The sequence below is a fragment of the Alosa sapidissima genome, chromosome 12 (genome assembly GCF_018492685.1).
Source record: "Alosa sapidissima isolate fAloSap1 chromosome 12, fAloSap1.pri, whole genome shotgun sequence".
NCBI lineage: Eukaryota > Metazoa > Chordata > Actinopteri > Clupeiformes > Clupeidae > Alosa > Alosa sapidissima.
The window spans coordinates 9,396,091-9,401,229 of NC_055968.1; the positions used below are offsets into that span (position 1 = coordinate 9,396,091).

General features: G+C 40.1%; 1 long non-coding RNA gene across 1 annotated transcript; it reads right to left on the reverse strand.

Annotated features, from left to right (window-relative positions):
* Positions 1-275: 275 nt before the first annotated feature.
* LOC121724865 lies at positions 276-3,995 on the reverse strand. The gene is made up of 3 exons (XR_006035314.1): positions 3,905-3,995; positions 1,386-1,390; positions 276-287 (listed from the first exon to the last, which is right to left on the reverse strand). It is a non-coding gene; the product is annotated as an uncharacterized LOC121724865 (long non-coding RNA).
* Positions 3,996-5,139: the final 1,144 nt, after the last annotated feature.

Below are 5,139 nucleotides of genomic sequence, written 5' to 3' on the forward strand. Positions count from 1 at the left end.
ATCTTCTCTTGAGTATGACTGACATTTTGTTTACCTCTCTGTCTCTGCCTCTTTGTATAGTAGGGCCTATGCTGGATGTGCTGAAGGCCATGGAAACATTGTGTGTCCAAGTTTCAAGTTTTATTGTCGCGTATAGTTTGCAATACAGCGAAATTCTTATGCCACAGTTGCAGTAGTGCAATGATAAAAGGGGTAAATAAACACAGAGTAAATAATCTATCTATATCTATATATATATATATATATATATATATATAGGTAAATAACCTATAGTTATACTGCATGTGCTGAGAGAAAGTGAAATAGAATATTATATCCAATATTCCAATATGTGGTTTAATGTTCTGCATTGTGTCCAATATTCTAATATGTGGTTTAATGTTCTGCATTTCTCACTAGTGGGTCACTTTGACACTAAAAGATTCTACTTAGTGACTTATGTATGATATCTGTACTGTCCCTGTGTATATCTGTGTGTGACTGTATTTAGACATAAGCGGGAATATTATGACTTTGCAGTGTTTCACTGTTCTGCATGGCTGCATCAGTAGCTATCTGCTCCGGATTTCCAGGTTGCCACTAATCAGAGTCTGATTCAGTGTAGTCCATGTGAGATGGAATGACCAACGCCATCTCCCATCAGCCTGGAAGGATACTTAAACCCTAAAACCTTTAAACTATTTCATTGTCTAGTTAGAACAGCTGATGGATCTTTAGGTGGAGTCATGCTGTCTCTCCCTTGATGCGCATCATTGTAAATAAAACTCTGTTCCTTATTTTTCATACTATTGGTCTGACTGAGTCTCTATTCATCTGTGGTATCAAAATTACCATCAGTACACATACTGTACAGCAGCCTTGGTCTGTTCATTCGCATTGTCTTTATTCTTCCCCTGTTACTCTAGACTATAGACAGTTCGTATTCATATGTATACCCACTGAGGTGGTCAACAACCAATACTTTGAATGCATGTTGGCTCTCTCTTTTATTATCCAAAATCGACCTTGCATTGTGTCTTGTCTTGTTACAGTTCAGGCTCTGTTCTCTGTGAAGCCCCCTTTTTTGATTGTTACTTTCGACCTTTTATTTTTTTGTTTGATTTTCTACCTTTGCCTCTAAGGCTGCAGCCACAGTATCCTTATAATTTGCCACTACTGGATGACACGTTAATATTCAGAAGAGCTCCCCTCTCTCTTTCTCTCTCTCTCTCCCTCTCTTTCATCTCCTGTCCTGCTGTGGAGATCCAGGACGGTGCAAGAGCACCTGCATACGCCGAGCGTAGCGAGTCAGGGAGGCCCCCATGACACGTGGTTCGGAGCGGGTTTTCCTCCGGCTGAAACATGTGAGGCCCCTGCTGAACATCGGGGAGCTCTGGACCGGGTACAACCCCTCTGCACCCCTGCTAGGCTTGTTGTTGTTTTTGTTGTTGTTGTTGTTGTAGCACTGCAACTGCTTCTGGATGGGGCATAATCACTTGATTGTTCACACCTGATGAGTTGTAGATTTCATCTTGTGTGGCATGTGGATGCTGTTTTTCTTCCCAAAAACTCTTGTTATTTGTTGTCCATTCTCTGGGTTCTGATTTGTTTGACACGGTATGCACAATCATTGCAATACCAACATGCACAAACTAATTCTAATTAGTGCTGTCAAACGATTAAAAAATGTAATCACGATTAATCGATGAATTCCTATAGTTAATCACGATTAATCACATATTTTATCGCATGATTAAAATTCTATTATTTTGCATTTCTGAACTTTCCAGGAGTCCATGTTAAAAATATAAAGCAATTATTGTGTATCTTGATTAGGATTCAAATGAAAGCAAAGCAAGTTACTTCATTAACTTAACTTTAAGACGTAGGTCTATTTGATTATTTCAAATCAAATTTCTAAAGATGTGCAGCAGACCTGAGGCAACACAATATATTCTTCAGAAATATAGCTAATAAAGGGCATAACAAACATAAAATACTATATTCATTATCTTTGAGTTCAGTTGAAAATAAGGAACTTTTCGACATGAGTGCACTGCCATTTTATAGGCCTACAGTCTATGGTGCACTGTCACTTGCACCGAAGTTTTTAAACGCAAACACTGGATGAACAATGGATTTTAGGCAGCGTCGACCAAATATAACTGAATCGTGATTACACGGCGGCAAAGTGCGATGCTGGTGTGCAGTTGTATTGAAAAAAAATGGAATCTAATGTACAGTTCATGAATGTCGAAAGCAGAGTGCATCGCACTCATGTCGGCATCGGTGTCCACAGCAATTTGAAACACCATTCAGCAGACTGGGAGTTCAGAACTGCGTTGGTGTTTATTGTACGAATCTACTCTTTGGCCGGCTCGTAAGCACAAACAAGTGTGTGCAGCATACCTTTACGTAGCCTACTAAAGGCGCATCATCATATAGGTTACATTTAATCTGCATCACGCCCCATTTTAGCGGAAAACAAGTTAACATACATATATATATCATTGATTCTAATGGGAAAGACAGATAGCCTAATCACACCTTGACGTTACATCTAATTCAATAATTTAACACGGCAGTTATAAAGAATTATGCGTATACCTTACTCATGTCGAAACGATGTAGGCAACATTACAACCCATTCAGCACGTAGCCTACTAGCTACACTTACCATACCATATCCCATGTAAAACGGTTAGCTTGCTAGCTAGCTAACTGTGGAACTTCAGTATAACAGGCATAGCCAATTATCTCACCTAGTTGTAGGAAAAAGATACGTTCATATTACAAGTGATAGAATGAATGTGTGACTTATGTTTAGTTGATGTTATGAAATGTAAAGTTAAGCTTGCCGAACTTAGTTATTAGGGGTTTGCACGGCTTGTCATCAGATCTGGACATCGCCATATTGGAGATACTCGCCTCATTAGGAAGCATTAGGCACTGAAGTAAATCCCTAACATCGTCAAGGAGAATGGTTAATTATTGCCGTGTTTTAGGTTGTACCAATAGGTCAGACTGAGAAAAACACCTGGTGTAGGTATCGACTTCCAAAGTTATTAAAAAAACCAGGGAGAAGGGACAATAATGCCAGAAGTTATCAGAGGAAGGGGGGCTTGTGGTTGAACTTGGTACTTCGTCTCCCTCACCCAACTCATCTGGATCTGCGCTGCCAATAATCCGTAATTTCTCGAAATATCGCGCCTTTTCTTGTGGTCCAAGTCCTGCCCTACAGTATATGCCTTTGCATCTTAGACGCATTTTGATGAGCTTTTCTGTTGTTTAGACACGGCTACAATCACGTAAGATATCCAAAGTGCATAATACTGCATTGTACTTCATTCACTGAGTATCGCCAATATGGCCGCGCGTGCTGGGTTACCATAGTTACCGGCCAGAACGTGACGTCGGTGCAAACCCCTAATAGTCAGCAGTTTGACTGTGCCTACATTCGTGACACTCCTGTTAGTAGGCTAAACTGGAAAGAGCAAAAAATAGGAACGTAATGGTCACATTAATCCCATAAACACACAGATAACTCTTACACCAACCTTATTTTGTGCTTTTTATTCACGTTTGTTTCAAGATTTAGTAAGTATAACCCCTTTTCGCTCCCCACTTCTATGCAGCATAGGTTTCCATTATCCAAACAGCTCCCGTTCCCCTGAAAGGGGGCGTGTACATGCAGCACGGTCTAGCTAGATCCAGTGTGGTGTTGTAGCTGTTCTAACGTTACTAGATGTTGCAACAGCTTGTGAAAAAACTACAAAGTTTGTTACACCAAAAAGAACGTTAATCTCGCGATAAAACAATTGACGCCATTAAAATAGGTTTACGTTAATGCCGTTAATAACGCGTTTAACTGACAGCACTAATTCTAATATTAATGAACTGGACAAACATTTTGCTAATTTAATACCTTCCCAGACAGCACACATACATCTGCCCGATGTCGGTTTCAGATCAGCATGGAATCCTCCCATATAATAATGTCGCAGGGGTATCGGCCTGAAGTCACTTCCATGTATGTTGGCTTTTGATCGTTCCTACTACCCAAAGCAGATCCCGCTATCTGATTTTTTTTATCCCAGCTTCCATGTAAGTTGGCTTTTGATCGTTCCTACTACCCAACGCAGATCCCGCTCTATCTGTTCTTTTTTTGCGTGTGTAGCAGGCAGCCAGGCACGTCAGATCAGCCTGGAGCAGCGATTTTCAGGTTGGTAAATTCACTCATGTAAATTGTCAGAAAATAGGCATTGTCAATTGTATGACTGTTTATTTGCCTGCTAGGCTAAGCCATAACTTGGTGTATTACTTAAAGAACTGTTGTGAGGTAATTACAACTTCGTTGTGAACTAATTCAGTTAGCTAGTTGAGCTAACACTGGAAAATATGTTAAACCTAGCTAGCGGCTACCGGTACAAGAACAGTAATATACTTGGGTGTAAGAATAGCAAGTTATTATTTGACCGTGAGACTTAACCCAGGAAAGGCTGTCGTTTTGGTATGGAGAGGAGTGGGAGCTAGGCTATTAGTTAACGTTACTGTCTTGGCTGAGCTAACCTGCTGGTCGTGTCATCATAACGCCTTTGCACAGAGGAAATGCACAGATATATGCATCAGCCGAAGTTCCCAAAGCAAATGTAGGCTACGTTTCAGTCCCAACTTTCTCTAGTCACTTCCAGAGTTCGTGTTTTGGCCGGCGTTAGCGCACTAGCCAAGTAACGGCATTAGCTCGCCTCTGCTTGATTGAAATATCAGCTGAGGTAATGCTAATGGGTTTGAAATCTATTTCTCCGAGCTCGGTAGTGGCTCTCTGCATCTATGAAAATTCATTAACAGCAATCGGTAAGGGTAGACTTTAAAGATGAAAGTGTTGTGGTGAATTAATTGTTGTTTTTGTCTCTTGCAGAAGAACCTGATTTTTGGGGGAACATTTCTAACAGCATTTTTTCATCATTCAGACTTTTTGAAACATTAAATAAAATGAATTGAAAATATTTTTGGCATCTTTTGGATCTTTTTGGATCTTCTTTATAGATCTAATCATTTATAGCCTAGTGTAAAGTGTGCAATCTCAAGTTCCGACCTAAATAAATAAAGGTCGTATAAGCAGGGGGTGGGCATAGCTTTGATGAGTCGTTGAAACATTGG